This window comes from Borostomias antarcticus, assembly GCF_949987555.1.
Source record: "Borostomias antarcticus genome assembly, chromosome: 13".
Classification (NCBI taxonomy): domain Eukaryota; kingdom Metazoa; phylum Chordata; class Actinopteri; order Stomiiformes; family Stomiidae; genus Borostomias; species Borostomias antarcticus.
The window spans coordinates 12,226,419-12,249,128 of NC_140246.1; the positions used below are offsets into that span (position 1 = coordinate 12,226,419).

At 43.4% G+C, this 22,710-nt stretch overlaps 1 protein-coding gene across 7 annotated transcripts in view; it reads right to left on the minus strand.

The window, feature by feature from the left end:
- Window positions 1-12,170, minus strand: part of foxp2 (forkhead box P2) — a 109,953-nt gene extending 97,783 nt beyond the window's left edge. For all 7 annotated transcript variants that reach the window (XM_084448149.1, XM_084448147.1, XM_084448144.1 and 4 more), the window contains exons 1-3: window positions 12,044-12,170; window positions 3,040-3,106; window positions 2,447-2,512 (exon numbers count right to left, since the gene is read on the minus strand). The gene's annotated coding sequence lies outside the window, so the exon portion shown is untranslated. The remainder of the gene's footprint in view (window positions 1-2,446; window positions 2,513-3,039; window positions 3,107-12,043) is intronic.
- Between the last annotated feature and the right edge of the window lie 10,540 nt (window positions 12,171-22,710).

Below are 22,710 nucleotides of genomic sequence, written 5' to 3' on the forward strand. Positions count from 1 at the left end.
TACTGGCTCTATTTCTCTAGCTCCTCGTTATTCCTCCATACAAAGGAGAGCTATACAGCACCACTAGCGACCTCTATACACAAAATGAATCTGGAGAGAAAATAATGGAGGTGTAAAATACTGTAGAATCCCAGAAAGGATCTGGATTGAATCTAGTTGATGTTAGTGGTATTAAAACAACTCAACCCTGTTTGACTTTTGAGACTGTGAGCAGTGATAGGTTACACATGGCGTGTTCGCCTATGTGAAGGACAAGACGAAGGTTGAAAATATATGTATCAGGTGTGAAAGATATTTCCTGTGTGGAAATAAGTACAATTCCAGAATCTATTTAACAACAGGCCCAGCTCCTAATCCGGCCAGAGATCTGTGATGTGAAGGACGTGGGTCCTTCCCTTCTTGCTCCAATTTGCTCACAGCACGACACTATCAGACCCCAAACCAAACCTCATTAAACTGGAATATGGAAACTTGGGAAGATTCCAAAACTTCCAACTTCACTTCCCCCCCCCCCATTTCCAAGTGGGAAGACAAAACACTGGACCATAAAGAGAGAGTGGGAGAAAGGGGAGAGGAGCGAGCATGGGCAGAGTCTTGGGACCGAGGAGTGAGAAAGTGAACCTTTGATGAGTTTGACTTTTTCTGTTGAGATAGGGGCTTAAGTTTAAAATATTCCGGGTGGTGGTGAATGGGGGATTGACCATCGGGCCTTGATCCCAGTCACACACAGGGGCGCTGGGGTTAATGGTGGATAAAGATTAGACAAATGTGGCGGCTTCGCCTGATCTACACCCCCCCGTCCACCCTCCCCTCCAATCCTGAATCGGCCAGACAATGGAGCCTGCCAATCGGGAGCGGCCAGAGGCCCTTTGATTCCCGTCCTCCCCCTCTGCTTGTGAGGCTGTCCTGGGTAAAGACCCATGGAGGTTCCCCTTGCTCGCCCACTCTGGGGAAGAGAGTTAGCCGGCTCAGAAAAACCATTTGAGGGCTGGAAATGACAGAGGGCTCTGATCTATAACAAGAAATCAATTTCGAATTGGAAATGTGAGCAAAAGCCGTCGGTCCGGGAAGCGCTTCTTTCAAACTAGCCAAAGATATGCTTAATTGCTGTAGATTTTTATGTGTGTGTACATTGGAGGGCCACTGAGTTATGGCAATTCGAGTTTTTCGCGATGATTAGAAGTACTTCTGTCGAAGAGCAGATATGCTTTAAGAGTTAATCTTTGAAGATTTAACTGGATACTCAACAAATTCAAAACTACTATTCAAATCTCTTTTAGGTGGAAAGGGGAATCTCAGTTGTGCTTAGCCTTGTGAAGAAGGGGTTCTTGGGCAGTGGGCTGGGGTCCACAGCTGAGCCACCCAAATGCTCAGCTCCTGCCCCGTGTACTTTCATCATATCTGGAGCTCAAAGGCAGAACTCTGCAGCGGAATATTGAGAGAGATGTTCTTCCCGAGACTGGGTCAGAATATCTAAATAAACTCATGACCTGAATTCCAGAGCACCTGACAGAGAATAGTGTGACTGCAACAACCTTGAAAAACATCAACACAAACTCTCAAGTTCAAACTAATTTCTAGTCAGTATTATGCAAATGTGGACATTTTTGAGGATATCATGCAGACAAATGGCAAAGGTGTCAGAAGAACACAAAAAAAGTAAAATGTATATGTCAAGGCCAGACTAATAACCAACTGGTATTAGTTACCAATTACTGTTGCATATGCACAAATATGCTCCAGCAGGGGTGAGCAAAGCAGGAGCCTCGTGGTGAAGATATCTGCAGATGTTTGTCACCAAGTTACGGAAGAGTAAGCCTAAAGAATCTCTGACCGGGAGACATACCACGCTGATTGTGTGTCTGCCCATGCTAATGTAAAGGTGGCGTCTAACCCACATTGTCAGACTCTGGGCGGCTGTAGTGATGGGGAGGACATGCCTCGTTAAGGGAGGGATCGCAGCGTAATTGGAGGTGGGGAGGATAACATTTGAATGGCAGAAAAAGCGGTATGATGACCATTATTAGGTTAATGAGTAATCCTACCTGAGATCTGAAGACTTTGTCTGAACTCCCCAAGCTAAAGACTGGGCTTTAGGTTAGCAGTTTTGAACATGTTTTTAATGCTGGAGACCTGGGTTCAAAGCCTCAACCAACCTTTCAGCTGGTCACTATTTACTAGCATGGTGCATTTAGAACTGCATCGAGTTAATACAACTGAAAGCTACCTTGAATATTCCAATTAATTTTAGATAGGTTGTCATTTGTGTCCCCAATTGTGTGGAAGTGTATGTTTTATTTGTCATTTTTAAACAGGCAGGAACTTTTTAACTTAAGGCTGATTCCAAGAAGCTTAGTGGCTGATGCAGCACTTGAGACAGGATAGTTACGAGACCAAACACATAACACAGCGCATGCTGACAACAGTACATGGTAGTATAGCTCACCACTTTAGACTTCAGAGTGTACACGTTCTGACTTGATCTACGGACACAGCCTGGGCATAGTTCATCCTGGAAGCAAATGAGAATTGTAACATCATGAGGAGATACAGAGCCAGTTAAAAACACCTCATATTCCACACAACCCACATATATATACTGTATGTTCAAATATTATACATCTCCAGATCAAGGTACTTAAAACAATGTTATCTAAAGCAACATTTCCTAACATTCAATGAGACAGCCAGATAATATCCAGCCCACATTGGCTGTAATGCATAATGGCATCTTATCATAACTTGTGAGCTACAATAGATTGAAAACCTTTGAGGTGTGACGACGGAACACGCCAGGCGACAGGCCGCCCTGCTGAAGAGAATTCTATCACGGTGGTCAGATGAAGATTTGTTCGTTTCTATACGTGAGCCTAAACCGCCTTGTAGCAATTCTCACCCAGGTACCATCTAAAAGATCATCCCAAGATGAGTGTTTGGTCCTTCGGGTGACGGAGTATGTAGATGTTAGGTAGGTATACCTGTCAGGGGGGAAGAGGGTCTTTGACAGGTGGACATGAACGTCTGTGTTAGAGAACGTACCCTGAGGGTGAAGAACAGTGTTTGTTGTCCGTCTCAGGAGGGGAGGGAGTCCAGGGATGTCGAGGATCTGGGAAGAAAAAAAGATTAGATCTGTCATTAGTCAAAAGTATTTCCTATAGAGTCACAGAGGTACGATGTCATCGACTGCAGTCAATTTCCCGTTCACGCTTATCGATATCTCTGATCATGCCTGTGTGCGTGCGCATGAAGGTCATATTTTGTGACTACATAGCAAGTCGACTTTTTTAGTGCTGTGTTATAAACAGCAAAGAGCACCTGGATTTTCCTGTGAGGTATGTGAATGTGAGTGCGCACCCACAAACCTGTATATTTGCATACTGTACATGTACAGTGTGTGTGAGTGTGTGTGTGTGTGGGTGTGTGAGTGTGTAGGTAATGTACAGTACATGCTACCGTTAAAGAGAAGTATGTGGATTTTTTTCTCTTCTTCCCCGAAGCAAAAGGGTGCAGCGCCTGAAAGGCTCAAGCTATCAACGCAAAGTAAATCATCCTGTTCACATGACCCAACTAGATATCCCGTGTCCTTTCCTTCAACTGTCTGCGTCCACAGTCTGCACTCTATACAATGCACCCTCTTAGTTTGATACCTAATATGGTGCAATAATCTGCTGTTCGTTTCATCATTGTACTACGAGAAACATTGAATGTAAGCCGTTTTAATGCACATGTGTAATTTTTTAAACACTTGACCACTCACAACATTTGAAATTCCCCTGGTGGAGAGTTGTGCACGCGACACCCTGATTGTAAAGCCGCGGCGGCCCGCCTGCAAGCGGCCTGGATGTTCCATGAGCACCTTTTTTTCTCTCTCTCTCTTTCTCTCTCTCCCAGAATTCCTTTGACCCCTACAGGCAACCAGCAACTGCTGAATCCTGTGGAATGTGGTCTCTGAACTGTACAAAAAAAAGACCTCAGTCTGAAGAGCCTGGCTGAAAACAAAACCTGCCAAGTGCTATTATTTTTTACTGTTGTGAGTTCGGGGAAGTGTTGCGCCGATTGCTGAGTAACATTTGCTCGGTGAAGAAGAAAGAGGGGGGGGGGGGGGGGGGGGGGGTCACATGCAGTAGGTTTACTGTCTGTCATGAAAATGGCAACGTTTCATACGCACGCTTTCATGTACACCAGTGCAACATGAAGATGCTATCTATGTATGCTTATGTCAGTATTGAAATACTGCGTGGTATTAGCATGAAGGCTTCATGAACATGCACCGTGGTCGTAGTAGTTCAATAAAACCACTCACATCTGTGTGAATAAATACTCAAAATGAGGTGCTACGCTGTGTTCAACTGTTTCATTATAATTTGACTAAAAACATAATTTTCAGTTAATGTTCCATTCATTCAAAAATGACTTGCAGAGTTTACTTTAATACCCGCGCACCTCTGGGCTGTGAAGATGTCATATTTTATTCAGAGGAAAAGCATTAGAAATGCTATTAGTCTGTATGACCTCCAATTCTAGGATATTACAAATACCACACATATCTTTATTCCAAACACAAAATGATCTCTAAATTCTATCGACTTATAAATACAGACCGTATTCAAGTATTCATGAGTCCCCATAATACTATAGGCTGATATTTACATAAAGCGCTGTACTAAGTCAAGATAAACTATTTAAAACCCACAGCAGAAATACCTCCACACCACAGCAAAGGAGGGTCTCCTGATGAAAGAGGACATTATGCTAACAAGTCAGATTACTGTACACAATAATTTTATCTTTAATGGTAAATACCATCCCCGTGTTGGAAGGGCGGTATGGAAAGTCGTTGGCAATATTTTCTACAGACCAAATGCCCCTTATCAGTGTTAGTCAAGCAATTCAGGCCCGGCGAACAAAGATGAGTCTTCAAACCCATTCTATTCATGCTGGACGTGTAATTACCCCTGGTTCACAGTCTAGACGTTAGCGCTTTCACACTATTTAAGACCTCCTCTGCTACCCACGCCAGCCCACTCCGCCGTAGACGCGGCCCGCGACGTTAAATCTGCCACAGATAAATTAGCGAAGAATGCAATGGGAAAGGCACAATGAGAAGAACTTTATCCTCCCCGCTGCTAAATGAGATTTCTTTGAAATGCAGATCAGTGGCGCTAGATTAGTGAATTTTAGCCGCTGTCAACATCATAACAAAATACAAATGCAATTGTTGGCCAGAGCCTTATCTCCCTACTTCCATCTGCTGCCTTTTTATTTACTCTGCTTGATTTACTATGCAGATCTAAATAAGTCGCATGGAAAGGGGGGCTTACGACACAATGGCTTCCTAAGCTTCCACATCAAGGTATTTGAAACCGTGGTCACATAAAAGGCCGGCCATCAAAGGCCAATCTCTAATGAACTCTGCGTACCCGAGGGGGTTTGTGTGCTTCTTTAAGACTGCCCGTGAGGAGGAAGGAGAGAGAGAGAGAGAGAGAGAGAGAGAGAGAGAGAGAGAGGAAGGAGCAGGCCAGAGGGGTTGAGAGCAGGGCCCCGGTGGCCAGAGGAGATTAGCTGGCCACAGGGACCCCAACACACCCAGGTCTCACCCGCGTCTCTCCGTCTCTCTGTCTGTTTATGGCTACAGGACTAGACGCGGGGGGCGGTATCAAAGACTGCAACGCGTTCCATTTGACCAGACGCCGGAACGCCAGACTACACACCACCGTTGGTAGAACAGGACGGAGCGGACGGGTTCATGAGAACGTTCCGTTCCCCTTCAGGTAGGCACGTCGGGATTGTTCGGGGTTTTAAAGGGGCCTGAGATTCCGCCTCCTGGAAACGCACGCCCCTGAGTTGCCGCAATCGGGGAACCCGAGAGCGACGATGAACACGACGAAGGAAACGGGTCGGACGCCCCGCAGGTCAGCCCATCTTCCCGGGGGGGGGGACCCTTCCCAGAGCGAATCAGAACGCAGGAACTGACAGCGTGCGACGCCGTTAACTGTCGTGCCTTTTTCTTCCCTCTCCCGGTCTGCAAACAGACACAGTAATCTCACACAGGCACTTCGCATTACGCATCGGCAAGAGGCTGTAATTTCATGGTGTATTTGTTGCATTCAGCGCGCACACACTCACACACACACACACCGGATTACATTAGAAATCTCCCGACTTCTGAGGAGAATAAACCGCATGGAGAGATGGTGATCTGCGCGCGTGTGTGTGTGCGTGTGTGTGTTGGAGAGGGACGGGATGGGAGAGCCCAACGAGCATGTAGTTTACCAGGGAACAATTAGCCCCGGAGCCAGTCAGAGCAGGCCGGGCCCTGGCACATGTGGCGGGGAGGCGGGAGCCGCGGGAGCTCCCCCAGATGACGAGGTGGGGGGGGGAGGGGGAGGGGCATGTCGTGTGGCAGCCACGCGTGTGCCAGTCATTGGCTGCCGGGCACGTCCTGCTTCACCGCTATACTCTTACCACACACACCGAGAAAGAGACAGGAGAGAGAGAGAGAGAGAGAGAGAGAGAGAGACAGGGTGAGAGAGAGAGAGAGAGAGAGAGAGAATGAGAGAGAGAGAGACAGGGTGAGAGAGAGACAGGGTGAGAGAGAGAGAGGTCGTCCTTTCACTTCAGTCAGTTTTCTAGAACACTCTGAGTGAGTTCATTCTCTCTCATTACTAACACAGGCAGCCTTCCAGGATGAAAGCTCACGACAAAGCAGAGCATCCAACGGGCTTGTGGCTTCGCTACAGAAATGGTGGTTTTCGTCTTAACCCCCCTCCTTCCATCCCTCCTCCTCTCCTCTCTCTCTCTCTCTCTCTCTCTCTCTTGCCCCGGCCGCCCCAGCTCTCTCCGTGCATCGTGCCAAGTGGGCAAGGCGCCAGTCGCATCTGCAACCGCAAGAGACTGTTGCCTTTTTTTGTTCCCCTTGTGTAATGAAATGACAAAACAACAGATTTACATATGCAGAAACAGATTTACATATGCAGAAACAGGTGCTGTAACAGGTTTAAGTCCTCTTGACCGGAGTCATGTAACAGAAAGAAGCGCAAAGACGAGGGGAAAAAAACGTGAAAGTTTATTAGCAGCAGCTGCCTGGAGGTATTTAGGCTCTGATGGGCACTCAAGGATCCACCATCTGCCCTGCTGGTTGCCAGAAGTGACATTCTAAATTAAAACCTACTCATCAAATATCATAAAAACAAACCATTGTATTGCCGCGGCCCATATGTGGTGGCCATTTCTCGTATTGCTTTTTTTCCCCAGAGTGACCGAGTGGCCGGGTGAAAGCCTTTAAAGCCCTGTGATGATGCGGGGGAAACCCAGAGAGCTGTGCAGTAGCCTATGATTACCCTCCACCAATCCCCTGTCTCCGAGCCAGAACAACTGCAGCGTCCCTGCTCCGTCCACCTACAGCCCCCCCCCCCCTGAAACCACAGCACTGAGAGCCACGCCCCCCCCCCCCCCCCCCCCCCCGTACGCCGGACACATGGCCGGGGTGCACAGCGGGGTTTAGGACTGCCGTAGCCTTGGCCGCGCCGCGGTGAAGACGAGAGAGAGGTCATTCGGTTGGTCTGTTACCCATACGGTAGGTATGCGGGTATTGTTGGGGAACAACAGGACGCCATGGTGTCAAATGAACACAAACGCCGTTTTTCTGAGAAAAGGACCCCCCCCCCCCGCCCCTCCATTCTACTGAGGTGCTGTCAATTACTCAGGAATGTTTGACTGGAAATATTATTTTTGTGCTTTATGGAATGATAAAGCGGCCCTTGTTTTTCTGTGCTGTTTGTATTTAGGAGTGAGACAGAAGGAACAAACCTGAGCCGGTCGTGACCCTGGCTCCGTGGTGAAACTTGCTCTAGAGCGACGCCGGCAGAAGGCAGCGCCATATGCCCCCAGCCCCAAGCGCCATGCTCTTTCTGCAGCCTAATGTGCCTGTCAAAAAATGTTACCGTCACATATCCCCTCCTGTTTTTTACAACATGTTTGAAATAAACAGGTTTTTCTCTTTTTTTTCTCCCTCTCTCTCTAGAATTGTCCTTAGAGACCAACAGAGGAGCCAGGGAAGGGAAGGTCACTGTTTGTTTGTGTTCCTCCTGTTCAACAGGCAGGCCTGCAACCAATCAATACGCCCCGTTTCCCCTATAGGCCGAAAATTCCGGAAAAAAACCCCGCAACTTTTCACAACCCCAGATGTTGCTAAATAAATCATAAGCATTTCACATTTTTACAACTATTCCTCTGTATAACTAGAATGGACTGAATGCAGCATGCATAAAACAATCGTTCATGAGAAGTGACAAAAAACTTTGATCAGAACGTTAAACAAGCAGTGGTCAGGCCTGCTCCGTGGGTCTCTCTCTGTCTGCTGCAGGGCCCTGTTTACAATACAGAGACAGCCTGGCCGCCAAATGTGGTCTGACTGACGCCGACCTTGCCGTTTACCACAACTGACCCTCCATCTTTGAATCAGGCCAAGACCCTGAAACAAACACATTCTTTCGGTACGAGAACACTGGTCCCTGCTTTCTCCATGTGACCATGACTGGAATAAAAGCTGTCATTCCACTAGACTGCTCTGACGTATAGAGGAAACAAGGCCTGGCTAGCGGGAGAAAGAATCAAAGACGTTCACAAGAAATGATGTAAAAATGTGCGTCTATTATTGTCTGGGAAGAATAGGCATGAAAAGTGAACGATATAATTTCCACAGATATACTGTGCAGTGGCTCCTTGAAAAGCAGCTGGTCGGTGGGTTAGGACTCATGGCATTTCAAAGGGTCAATGCGTGGTCCCATCAAGGCTAGGGTCATGATTAAAGTGTAGTCTCAAAAAAGGAGGGCTTCTTTAACGGCCACGGGTCCTTTGGGGTCTTGTACGGTAGGTTTGTGTAGCACAATGTGCGCTGTGTGTGCTTGCCTGCAGGTCTACAATAGGTTACAGTTTGTGTCTGTATATTGGTCTCATCAGGAGGTTATGGTAATGTGACTCACATATCACAATTCAGCAGAAACAGAATGTCACCAGCAGAATACACCAAACGGCCTCCTGGGAAGTGTGTTAATGCTTGCAGCAAATCAAACAAGCTTTGTTTTATTTATTTTTTTCTGACCCGCTCCACTGACAACAGCTAGCCTGACTCAACCTCGTTCAGACTCCAATCTCTGTTCTAATCCCCATCCCCTGACCCCACCCAATCACAGCTTTCCCTCGGCCAGAAGTCACAGTGGCTCTCACTCACAATGGCAGTGAGTCCGGCTTAAGAAGTGAGCCGGACCGTAACTTAAAAAGTCTCAGCTCTCAGGCTCTTAGGAACTGGGGCACACCAAACATCATTACTATGATGTGTATAATTACAGTGCAAAGAGGGCCTCTTAAGCATGTAATACACTCTTTTATCTCAAGGAGTCAATCTCTCCTTGGCTGACAGGTAGCAGCATATGATCCTGGTAAACAAATACTTTCACGCGGCACAAAAGTGTCATTAAAGGCCAGGACTGTCAACACAAATTCCATTCTTACTGGAGGGAGGGAGAGAGGGAGTGAGAGAGGGAGAGAAAAAAAAAAACTTGATCACCTCTGGTTGCTTTAACTTGCATGGAGGTTGTCATGGAAACATTTCTATGAAGTTAACGGGGATAAAAACAGAAAGCTTTCCAGTTTAATTGCCATTAGGCTTAGTGGCTGGTAGACCTGCCCGTAGAGTGGAACAGGGGCCGGAGTGAGAGAGATATTTAGACAACTGAAGCTAGGGCGCACCACTCCTTTGTTTTTTTTCCAAAACATAGCAACACCTCCAAGGTTGAGCAAGCCGTCTGTTTCATTAAACAGGAGGTGCGGGGGGATGGGTGAGGGCACGGTACAAAAGCAAACCCACACTAGAGTTCATCTGAAAATGGGAGGTATTTGCTCCAGAGCTGGAGAACGATAAGAAGAAAACAATACAGAATGCATTTGATACGTACATTTCCAGCCAAAGCACAGATACAGTAAGTACATTTCCAGACAAAACATACAGGAATTGAAAAGTTTCTATATGTAAATAAAGTAATACTAGTAATAGTCCAAGCAGGCAGTTTCATAGCTTAGAAAAAAAAGCATGTATCAACCTGCTAGTGGTAAAGTAAAAGCTTAAGCTTAATTTTGATAAATGATTGAAACGTATGACAGGGTATATACACATTCATCCTTGAGAGGGCATTCATTTTCCTATTACCATAATGTAGCACACGACAGCAGGATGATAAATGCAGCAATCAAAAAATGGATGCAGAGTGGCTCAATAATAAGTGCAGCCCTCCCGACAGTGTGAGCATCCATTAGGCCCTCAGACTGTTGCCTTGAAACAGATTAACACACTACTAACCTCCAAAGAAGTGGCCAACTTCAAAAACTATTCCATGTCAAATCACAGAAACTAATAGCAATTGGACACAGATGCGTCAGTAAACCACAGATGTGGCACACGAAAGTGGCTCTGATTATTATTCAATAAATCTGAGTTACTCTATATAACCCTTTCTAGGCACATTTCACAAAGGGCTTTCTATACGAGACCAAGCCTAAATTACAGGGGCACCAAACCAGTACTAATAAATCATCCCTAAAATATTTCTGGACGGGCCCTGGCTATGTGAGAGGCTCTTTGAAGAGTGTGAGTGCTGAGTGAGGAGGTGCTGTAGCACACCTGCACAGCTGGCTGGGGAACACCTGTGCACCCGCGGGTCGGGCCAGAAGGGTCAGACTCGTACATCCAGGGGTGAAAACCGATCACAGACCGGGTCCCCGGGGTTTAGCAGCTCACACTACCTCGTTAGACACTTAAACAAAAAGAAAAGGCGGGGGTAGCTGTAGGTATCGATTTTTGGGGTGTAGTGGTATTCAGAGTAGCAGGACACAGAGAGTGTGTTTTATAAGAGGGGCCCATAACACAGGTGTAGGAGCCAAACTACAAGCCTATCATTCAGAAGTCCTGTATGAGGCCAGAAACACACTGATCTGGTGCCTGTTTGCTCTATAATAGCTGAGAATACATGGAATATAGGAATTGAGCGAACATACTGTACACACGGTAAGGTGTTACCCTGTGTTAATAGTCATTAAATTATCCGTTTGCTGTTATTCTAAATGGTTCCGTTTTGCATTCAAAGTTGAAGTAGTAGCCTATGTCAGTATTAAAGTAGGCTATTGTATGGTCCTCTGTAAGGAAAGAAGTGATAACTAGGATAACACAATTGTATCACCCCATAGTGATGCCTTTTGAGCAATAAAATGCTGCTAAAATCATCCAAGACTCTCACTAAAAGTAGGCCTATTATAAGCTGTAATGTTGGTGTATGAATCGTGTTACAAACTGTCATAATTTAGATTTCATCTTTATTGTAACAAAGTAACTTTCCACGCAGTGTTCTTGAAAACAAAGGTCAAGCATTTAACTGCATCCAAAGCTGCCTGTTTGCCCTTTCCTCTATAGTGAATGAATGGCTCTATGGCAATTTCAGTAGCCTATTCAAATCTGCATACGTGCTTCTTTGTAGATTTGTCAAATAATCCTAGCCTACATATCAAATGGTATCTGAAGATTATTTCCAATTGATAACACACACACTTACTGGGTTTCGAAGCAGCTGACTTTTCCTGACTTTGAAAATTGTTTATTATAGTTAAAAATGTAAATTGCCATTATAAAAAACAGTCATAAGCTACTCGGGCTTTATTTTTGGAATAGCGAAACAATTTGGATTGCAGAAAATCGGCTTCAAAGTGTCAATTGACATCTAAAAGAATAGCTCCTATCCTCTCTCTCGACTGCACAGTTTGGCTGCAGGGTCCATGACAACGAAAAGCAACAACTGACCATTGTCTGATCTATCGAAACAGAAAAATCACAACCATAAGTAGCCTACAGTAGCCCAATATGAAAATGCATTAAACTGAGTGGTCTTCCTCAAACTATAACTAGCCGTCAAGTGAGGCTGTAGCGGGCATCATCAATAACGATAGTGAAAACTCAAGAGGGTGGAAAGAAATAAACACTTTAGTGCAAACTTACCGAAAACGCGGGTTTATTTCCTCTTTGGGAAATTGGAGTCACCAGGTGAGAAGAAGTCGCTTTAGTTTCAGCTTCCAGAAGTCTTCACACGTGATTGTACTGTACAAGTTCACCATAAAGCAGAAAAATGAACAACAAGCCACAGAGTAAATAAAAGCTGGGATATTCCTCCGCTGGCGCTGCGCTCAGAGACACACGCGTTGTCCTGCTCTCCTGCTGTCTTCAGTCAATGCTGCTGTTATTACTAATGCAACAGAAAAAGCAGTACACTGAGTCCTGTTTGAATGCTCTCGCATGACGCGCAATGCGAAGATGTAGCTTGTTTTTGCATTGAGATTCAATACATCAAGATGTATTCCACGAAGTATTTGGGACTAGCTTATTAGAATGCAGCCCCAGGGGAGGCACTACGCGGAGTTTTGTGTTGTTATTTTTTGGAGTACTGCGACCCCATGTGACGTCAGGTCCACCTGCTATGTAAACAAAAAGTCTTTGGAAGTTACATGTTTGTTCATTTTTGCCCAGCCGAAGTCATAGATAAGCAAACACAGCCCTTTGCAGTTAAAACCTGTTTCCACATGAGGCGTCGAGATCTGAAGACCATCTACGGGTTAACCGCTGCAGATCGGAGTCACAACCAAGCGTCGGCTTCTGATGCAGACAAATGGGTTCAAAATATATAATATAAGATGAATAAATGTGTATTGTTAATAAACATTGTCTAAAGCCTACCCACTGTAATCTGATACAACTGTCACTGAAAGCTGGATCTGGATCAATAGGCCTACACATAGCCTGCATTAAGTGTTGTTTTCTGCTCAAAATAAAGAAAATAATAATAACAACAATAATATTAATAATAATAATAATAATATAGGCTATAATAATGACAGATTTAGGCTACACACTTACTGTATTGATATTAAGTGGATAGGCTTTATAAAGATGGATAAAGAAATGCCCTTTGTTGATATAAAAACAACAACAACAAAAACAGGTTCATAGGCTATTACTTATCTCTCATAATTTACCTATGAATTTGTGTGGATGTTAAGAAAGAGTTCCAGCTTTACTACAAGATGTTGTGAAATAGTTTGTTTTGAAATATTGTAATTAACTTGTATAAACTGCAGTCATAACGTTTGATAGCCTTGAAAAACACACAAACTTCTCTCTTCTGTAGCCTACACGCTAAAACAATTTGATTACATTTACAGTTAGCCTATGGCCCTTGCAATCTGAAATAGTCTTTCTCCATTGACCCTTCGACCATCTAAACCGTTGTTTAAAACGCAGAGACCGTTGTTTAAAACGCAGAGAAGCGTTTTCTGTTTTATTCGCAGTTGTTGTCCACGTTGACCGCTGTCGAGAGGTTGATGTTCAAGGACTAATATATGGCTTTATTTACACACTTCGGTAAGTGTAGCCTTAAGGTCTTATTTGTGTTTTCCAGACAGAAACACAGGTAGCCTACACCCAATCATTCTTTTACAGCCTATGTTTTTATCATTTTAAATACTATATTACAAATTGCATTTGTTATTTGAAATCATATCACGCAGTAGGCTATGCCTATAAAAAAAACGTGGGAAAATAGCTCTAATGTCCATTTTCACGCTACACTGTGCTTATTGGCTACTATGTAGGCTAGAGAAAGTTCACATTTAATACAAGTTACAACCAGGTCAAATTTGTTATGAACACCTATGTAGCCTACAGTTCAACTTCGCTGCCTAGACCTACAGTATATGTAGATAAATACAGAAACAAAAATGATATGCAAAAGCACATGTTAGCTTATTTCAAATAGTTGGAATTTGATATATCGTGGACAAACATTAGACAAAGCTACACAGTTTTATCAATCGGTCCAAATGAATGAATTCGTGCTCCATATTGAATGAGATTAAACATTCCTCCATGGATACTCTAAGTGGGAGGAAACTACGTTTCGGAAGTGTTGAAGTAAAAAAAAAATGTCGACTCCAATCCGTGTGAGAAATGTGGTGCTCTGCTGCCCCCTAGTGGCTGTGCCTCGTCACATGACAGTCATGTTCAGAAGGATGTGGCCCAGGCCTATCACAGGCTACCGCTAATCTGGAACCTATAAAATCAAGGCAACTTGTATGAGGAGCAGAAATTAACACATATTTGAGGGGTTTTCCATCAGTTAGAAATATGATCAAAGTGGCATGAGATTCAGTAGTTCTTGCTAGTCAACTATATCATGTTTTGGAGTTTATGAAATGTGTCATTCTATAATCTTTAGGTGATTTAGCCTATACATCTGTTGAAATATTTAAGGTTACTAGGCAAGTTAGTGGGACCCTTGTTTGTTGAGATGAGAAGGCCATTCAATCCTAGACTTCGACCTTATAATTTCTCTGGGTATAGAGTGCCCTCTGCTGGTGTGTCTGTGTTGGCTACCAACAGCAGCACCACGGCTCTCTTTATCACTTTGCAATGGGACATTGAAAATAGTAGACTAAATAAGCCATTCTATGCTGAATACTATAATTTGGGTCACTCCTCAGAATAACACCTGAATGTAGGCCTACCTACATTTATTTGCACATATAGGCTTGCATTTCCTCATACATGTACCAAAAGCTGAAGTAAGATTGAGTAGGTCTAAGCCTAATGATGAGAAACCATTTAGGGGAGCGTTACACAGTGGAGACATCAGCAGGCGTCGGCCCAGCCAGGTGTTCTTTAAAGATATGGGTCTGGAGTCTCCTGTGAGAGATGAGTAGAGACTCTGCCGCCCTGAAAGTAGAGGGCAGCTCATTCCACCATTGCAGCACCGTACATCCCAAGGTTTCGTTCATTATTCTCTCTCCCTTGAGATTTTATTTCTCGGCTAGGAAGTCCCCTTGTTTTCTTTGAAGGTTTAGGTCGAGTCTCTGGTGTTGATATCTACGGGCTCTTGTAAAACCATTGCATGTCATACAACTTTACTTCATAAAATAGTGAGTCACATTTTTGTTCCTACAGTACCTTACAAACATCTCACCCTATCCTTCTTTTACAGGTTTTCCAGTATGAAGAAGCAGTTCCGGCGCACTGGCCACAGCCTGGAACAATGGCCAGAGCTCCTCAGCACCTGCAGATGACAGGTTCATACTGTAAGACTGGGGAGGGGTCAGCGACAAAAAACAACATCCTTAGGTGGGTGTAGGTCAGGGGTCAGGGACCTTCATGACACCAAAGGCTATTTTTCCACAGAAAAAAATGTGTACTGTACCTCGGGAGCCACTATGGATGAAAAGTTTTTGAAATGTGAAAAATACTGTGTAGCAAACGGAATCTCTCAATATTGCTCTTGTGGGAGGATTTCTCACTGCAGATCAAACATGCCAGCAACCCAGCAGCGGTAGATTTGATTAAAACAAGAGTGGGTCCATTCTTCTTTGAAATGCCTGCAACTTTCTCTTTCCTTTGGCCATTTTATTCCTGGATCAAATCATTTAGCTTTCTAACTTTCACTCATATTTTGAGTTGTTGGCTTAGTTGGGGCTGGGCCTGCCTCAGAGAGAAAATCTTCATTGGTAACCAACAGACTAACTAAATTAACGGTCATAAACAAATACATAAATAAAAAAAACTAGGCTATTTGTTCCTCGTTGGTGCTTGTGTTTGACAGGCAGATATTTGGCTACATTCCAAATAAAACATAGACTTCAGTTGGTGTCAGTAGGGAAGCCTCTATATTGATTTATTCAAGTCGATATGATCAGTGGTTTTGAATTAGGTTACAAATTGTAAATTGTATTAATTATAAATTTGCGTGGGAGCCAACGATGTGAAGTCCAAGAGCCAAATGTGGTTCCAGAACCATAGGTCCCCAACCCCTAGCTGGTGCAGGCGAATGGAACCTTCCGTTGTTGTTTGTTTTGTGCCCTTCACATACAGTACCATCACACTGAAATCATATCTACAGTTTTATTCAACCTCAAAACATTGTTGTTTTTTTCCTAAATAAAATTATTTTCTCACAATTGCCTATATATGTTGTTATATGCCTCCTGATGAGGCAGCCATTAGGGCAAGGGCCCAGACCCAGTCTTGCATGCTAGATGAGGCCTATTAATAGGCTTGGCTCACAGCACAATGTTCAGCTGTAAGTGGACACCATCTGTCAAGTCACGTCCTCTAGAGTGTCACTGCACCAGCCCCCGCAGCCAGTGTGGATGTGATGTACTGTCACACACACACACACACACACACACACACACACACACAGACGGACAGGCAACCTGACTGAAGGACGGAAGGACACACACAGACCCTCACTCCGACACCCAGACTGCCGGTCGGAGGGATATCCAGACTAGTCAACTGATGTCTGCAGAAGAACCACAGCCTCTCGGCCCCTCAAACTTCATGGAGGCTCTGGACTCTCCAACCTGGGATGGGACGGTCACGGTAGATGACCGGGAGGAGGAGGAGGGGAGAGGAAAGGAGGGCTCGTCCCCAAACGAGGGCTCCACCACGGATGAATCCGAGGACGACTCAGAGCCCGAGCCCGAGCCCCCGCCCGTGGTCCGAAGGAAGGTGTCGTTCGCCGACGCCTTTGGCCTGGACCTGGTGTCCGTCAAGGAGTTCGACAACGTCGACCTGTCGAAGGGGCTTGAGGTCGACGCCGCCTCGCGGCTTGAGGTCAGAGAGCTGGAGGAGTACTTCCTGTCCTGTGTGTTCTCCGTCCCCTCGAGTGCTGAGGCGCTGAAGCAGAAGCTGCAGGAGCAGAAGGTGGAGCTGGAGAGCATCGAGCTCCTGCCGGGCACCTCTACCCTCAGGGGCACCATCAGGGTGGTCAACCTCTGCTTTAGTAAAACCGTCTACGCCCGCGTCTCTCTGGACGGCTGGGAGAGCCACTTCGACCTGCTGGCGGAGTACATCCCCGGCTCCAGTGACGGAGAGACAGACGGCTTCTCCTTCAGGCTCACCCTGATGCCCCCCTTCCACAGGGAGGGAACCAGGGTGGAGTTCTGCCTGCGCTATGAGACGCCCGTGGGAAGTTTCTGGGCCAGCAACAGAGGAATGAACTACGTGCTGTTCTGCCATCAGAAGGTGAAGGAGCTGAGGGAGGGAGGACAGGAGGAGAACAGCCACAGGAGTAAGAGAAGCTGTCTGAAATCCAACAGGTGAGACAAGATATAGTGAAGCTGCTGTACCGTAGTAATCAATAGTACTACTGTAGCACTGTATGTATTGTCAATCAGCTATTACATTTAAATGATTGAAATTCTATGAAAAGGGACTTGTAATTAACAGTCACACTCATGTATGCCAATGGTGTTCATGGAAATGGTTGTTATACAGTACACTGAGGCAAGGCAAGGCAACTTTATTTGTACAGCATGTTTCTTACTCTAGGTCAATTTAAAAAGCTTTACAGAGTAAGGAAATAACAATAAAGGTAAAAATATAAAAATAATAAAGTACAGACCAAAAAAATATAAAACGTAAAAAACTTAAAAGTAAACTAATTAGGCTCCAGGACCTCTACACCTCTAGAAGGCTCATTTGACACAAGCATCTCAGAGATGTATTTGGGGACATGCCACAAAGTGATTTATAAACAAGCAGCAATATTTTGAAATCAATTCTCTGAGTGACTGGTAATAGTCCGTGAGCCAGGGTTGGTCACTGTCATCTGAGGAGAATAATTCTCATAGTGATGTTTGACATGGTGTACATCTCTAGAGTTAGAAAATGTGATAGCATTGCACCAGTGGTAGCATTATGTGTGCTGGCATGCATTAGAATGCTACCCTAAATTAAGCATTTCTGAAAAGTGGCCAATATAAAGTACAATACAGATATTCAACCTAGTGGCATTTTTTCATCAGTGATCCCACAGCATTGAAATTGTCACAATGATAGTTGAGTTCAAGTACTTCACTTCATCAAATATTGTTATAAAATTCTACTTTGAAAACTGTGTCATATTGATGGCACTTGCTGATGGCACTTGCAGTAGGCTACAGTTCCCAATTTGAGTAGAATTAATCTTTTTATTTTCAGAAAAATATTTGTCTGTTGTCAAATAATTGCTAATAAAAACCCATAGGACAAGTATAACCACATGCATCTGTAGAACAATTATTCAGGAATTCAAATAACTAATTATTGTTTGTATGTATTCCATATTAACATCAGTACATTAGAACATGCCACCCCACCCCCCAAAAGGTAAAAAGCCTAATTTGGAGAGATTTTTGTTTTATCAATATCATATTTTCCATATTGTTACTGCAGCATGCAGTAATGTAGTTAGCGTACAGTAGCTTACATAGTGTATAAGCGAAAGAACTCTCATGGGTCTGGCGTTGAGACTACTGAAGGATATACTCCTAGAATTAAGAGAATACAGTAAGTGTATGTAATATTAGGTTTACCACACAAGATAATTACTTTAACCCTGTAAATTCTTAATAATACTCATTTGTATGGATTGTATGCACACATGAGGGTATCATAACACCAGTAGTCCACAACTTGAGCTACTTAGGCACTGGATGATTAATTTATCTGTGCTTCAAATCAATGCCATAGCATAGAACTACTGTGCAACATTACATTACAGTCATTTAGCAGACACCTTTGTCCAAAGGGACTTAGAATAATTACATTTAAAGGACAGGCTCAGAATTTAGCATTATTAACCATGTTATAAGGTTATTTAAGATCATATACAATGGCCAATATGAATACCAAGATGGCAGCGGTGGCCCAAAGTCCTGGCTCACAAACTATAACCAGTGTAAGAATTTTAGGACTGGTGTAATGTGGTCATATTTCCTAGTTTCCGTCAAGACCCTAGCAGGGGCGTTCTGAATAAATTGGAGTTGCCAAAGAGCTTTTTCAAGAGCTTGAAAGCCCTGTGAACAGACTATTGCAGTAATCTTATGTACTGAAAATAAAGGTGTGGGTAAGCTTTTATAGGTCTTGTTTGGGCATTATGCCTCTGACTCTTGCAATATTTTTTAGCTGGTAGTAAGCTGACAAGATTTCTGTCTTGACTCTTACTTATAAGAGACAGGGAGTCAAGATTAGAGTCAACATTCTGTCGTTCTTTCTGTAACTGACATTCTGTCGTTCTTTCTGTGCCCCAAAGAGAATTACCTCGGTCCCATCCCTATTTAGTTGGAGAAAATGTTGACGCATCCAGTCAATGATTTGTTCAATACAGTGGCACAAAGATTCAGTAGGTCCATAGTCACCTCATGTAAGTGATATGTAGACTTGTGTGTCATCTGCATACAGTAATTATGGTAGGATACTTTATTGCTTTGTAGGATCTGGCCTAGGGAAGTACAGAGATGAAACAAAAGAGGTCCAAAAATGGACCCCTGTGGAACCCCGCAGATCATAGCCATCTGCTTGGACACAGTTTCCAATGGAGACAAAGTACTTTCTGTCATAAAGATATGACTTGAACCACTTAAGGACAGTTCCAGAGAGTCCCAAGTTTTCTAGTTGTTAGAAGCTACCAAAGCAATTGTTTAATGTTAAAAAGTTACTAAATTGTTTGTGAACAAATTTTTCAATAAATTTACCTAAGAATGGTATGTTTGAATATGTTGATAGTTATTCAATACAGTAGCATCAAGACTGTTCTTCTTTAGGAGAGGCTTTATGACTGCCGTTTTCAAAGCCTTTGGGAAAATTCCAGATTAGAAAGTCATTGACTACAGGTATTAGCTTTTTCACTGGGCTACTCAAAACTGTTTTAAGGAAGCTAGTGGGTAAAACATCAAGACAGCAAGTGGATGAATTAAGATTTGAGACAAGTTCTTTGAGAGTTTTCTCATCAATGGGAATAAATTGAATCATACCTACTAAGTTGGTTCTGGAAGACTGCAGTAATGATGCTGTTTTGTTTGGCACTGATTAATTAATAGCATGCCTGATGTCTTCTATCTTGTCATTAATAAAGGATGCAAACTCGCTGATATTGGAGCTGGAGGGTTAGTTAACCTGTCAATGGTAGCAAATAAGATGCAGTTTTTTTTTCTTGCTCTTGTTGATAATCTCTGAGAAAAATGATTGCCTAGCACACACAGTAAATATCTACCTTTGCTTTATACATTTCAAAGTGAATCCAGAGGTTTGATTTACGCCATTTTCGCTCTGCTTTCTGGCACTCCCATTTCTGGGCAGACAGAATGCTTGTTTCTCCATGGCGCCTTTTGATCAATTTAACCTTAGTAGGAGCAATGGCATCAATTACACTCAAAATTTTGAATTCAGTTGATCATCAACACAACTTGAAGCTGGTGCAGTTTTAAATTTGATGACTTCCATAAAAAGTGTTCTAGTATTCTCATTAATCTACCTTTTTATAAAAGTTTCAGATGTAATGTTGAGTTTTTGTGGAATAAAGCAGCAGGATCTGATAAAGCAGCATCAAGCACAGTGACGTGAGATGTTAACAACCTTAGATCTAGTGTCCCTTGCTATGGGTCAGCCCTTTCACATGTTGAGACAGATCAAATGTATCAAGTACAGCAGAAAGTTCTATGGCATTAATTTGTCTGTCACTAGCATTATCAACATGTATGTTAGAATCATCCGTAATGACTACAGTCAAATTCAGTGCAGATAATTGAAATCATTTCACAAAAATCATTAAGGAAATGTTGAGTATTTTGGTGGCCTGTGTATGACTCTACTGTATATAGAATACATAGAGAGCATTTCATTTCCATTTTAAGTGATTGAGATTTTAAGTCAAGAGATTAGAACACATCTTACTATACATCTTTAGTTTGAATGGTATCCCTCTCATGCATCATGCATTGAAAAAATAGCTTCTTACAGCATCATCACCTACAATACTATCATATGTCAGTTCAGCTTTCCATGATGTCTGATATTTGCTAGAGCTAAGATAAAGTATGTCTGCAGTGTTTGACTCAGCTGAACCACCAAAACTACTTCTGGTTGGAAGCTGAAGTCAGGTTGGTGTGATATGACTGGCTGTCTAACTATTGTTTTTGTATTCTTCAAAAATGGTTTAATTCATTGTTTTGCCCCACGAGCAGTTCATGGTTGTTGTGATATGATTGGTTCTCTTTATTGGTAACAGGAAAAGCAGTGTAGAGGGGAAGCCGGTGGAGTTCCCCTCCCAGTGTCTGTCCCCTGATGCTGCAGGTGAGTACTGATCATGTCCCTCCCTCTTAACGGTCCCATCTCTTCATCTGAGTCTGAGTTTATTTTCCAGATTCAGCTACTCCTAGAGCAGAGGAGGGTGAGAGACACACTCTGGACAACGCAGAAGTTACATATGAAGAGCGCCACAAAAAACCTCTGGTGAGCTCCATTACAAGGGGCAAAAAAGAGGAAATGTTAAACCATAAACGGTTCTTCGGTTGTCCCTGTGGGAGATCCCTTTGAGGTTCTGGCTACAACCAATTCAATCAATAAAAGGTTCCACTGGGAACCAACATACCTTTCAACAGGTTTAGGTAATAGGGTTTTTGCTCTACAAAGACTACAGAAGAACCCTTTTGGAACCCCTTTTGCTAACCTAAAGTTGTTTTCAGACCAAAAAGCGAATACGAAAAGCGAAAATAAATCGAGAATTTCGCCTAATTAATTTCCACGGCCAGAGCTTTCACTCCAAGCGTGGTACGAAAAATAGCGTTCCATGCATTCCAAACAGAATTTGCGGAAAATAAAAACTCCATGTCAATCATTTTCATTCAGTCATCACGAGCCAGATGCTCCACCGACCACTTTTGCACCTAGGCTACTTTTACTACACCTTGACTACAGTTGATTGAGTTCAGTTATAATGGGAAACTCCACTATTTTGAACATTTAGTGAATTTGCACACTTACTGCAAGTGTAGAAAGGATGCAGACGGTTCTGACTGTTATCCAGGCACTATAGAGAATCTGCACTAGCTTCAATTTGCATTAGCTATGATGGACAGTGGAAAGTAAGGGGAAAGAGCAAAACATGATCATAGCAGAACTCCTTATTTGACATGCCTTTGGTAGTCTGTCTGAACGTGTAGCAATTGTTGGAATCCGAAAGCACCAGCAATCTTTTAAAAGATGTCAACAGAAAACGTAGGCCTACAACTGCTGACAAATGCTGCTGTGTGATCAGGAAATGTGGAGGCCTTTTATGCACTGCACAGAACAACCAAACAGATATGCTTAGGGATACACTGATCACGCAACATTCTGGGCAGATACAGGCAATTCTGCATGATAAAAAGCTTTCATTCAGCCCTTTAATGAGCACAAATTCAATCATACCAATTTAGATAAACAAACTTTAATGCAACAGCAACAACAGAAAAAACATTGGCCACTGCCATCGGGCAAATAACGGTGCATCCTTATAATGTTTTCAGCTTCCAACAATTGCTTCAATGTCCAGCTAGACTATCGAAATCATGACCTTAGTGGATGCTATGCTCTAGATCCCCATACTTTCCAGTAGCATCACGGCTAATGCTAACCGGAGGTAGCTTGGATTCTCCTATGTGCCTGGATTGCAGTCATAAATATCTGTACCCTTCTACTATGCTGCTAGTAAGCACAAGTAAATGTTCAAAATAATCAGTGATTTCAACCTGTGTATTTACACAAATTATACCAAAAGGGAACTTGTCCTTTCTCCTTTTCTGTGCTTGATCGGCAGGTGC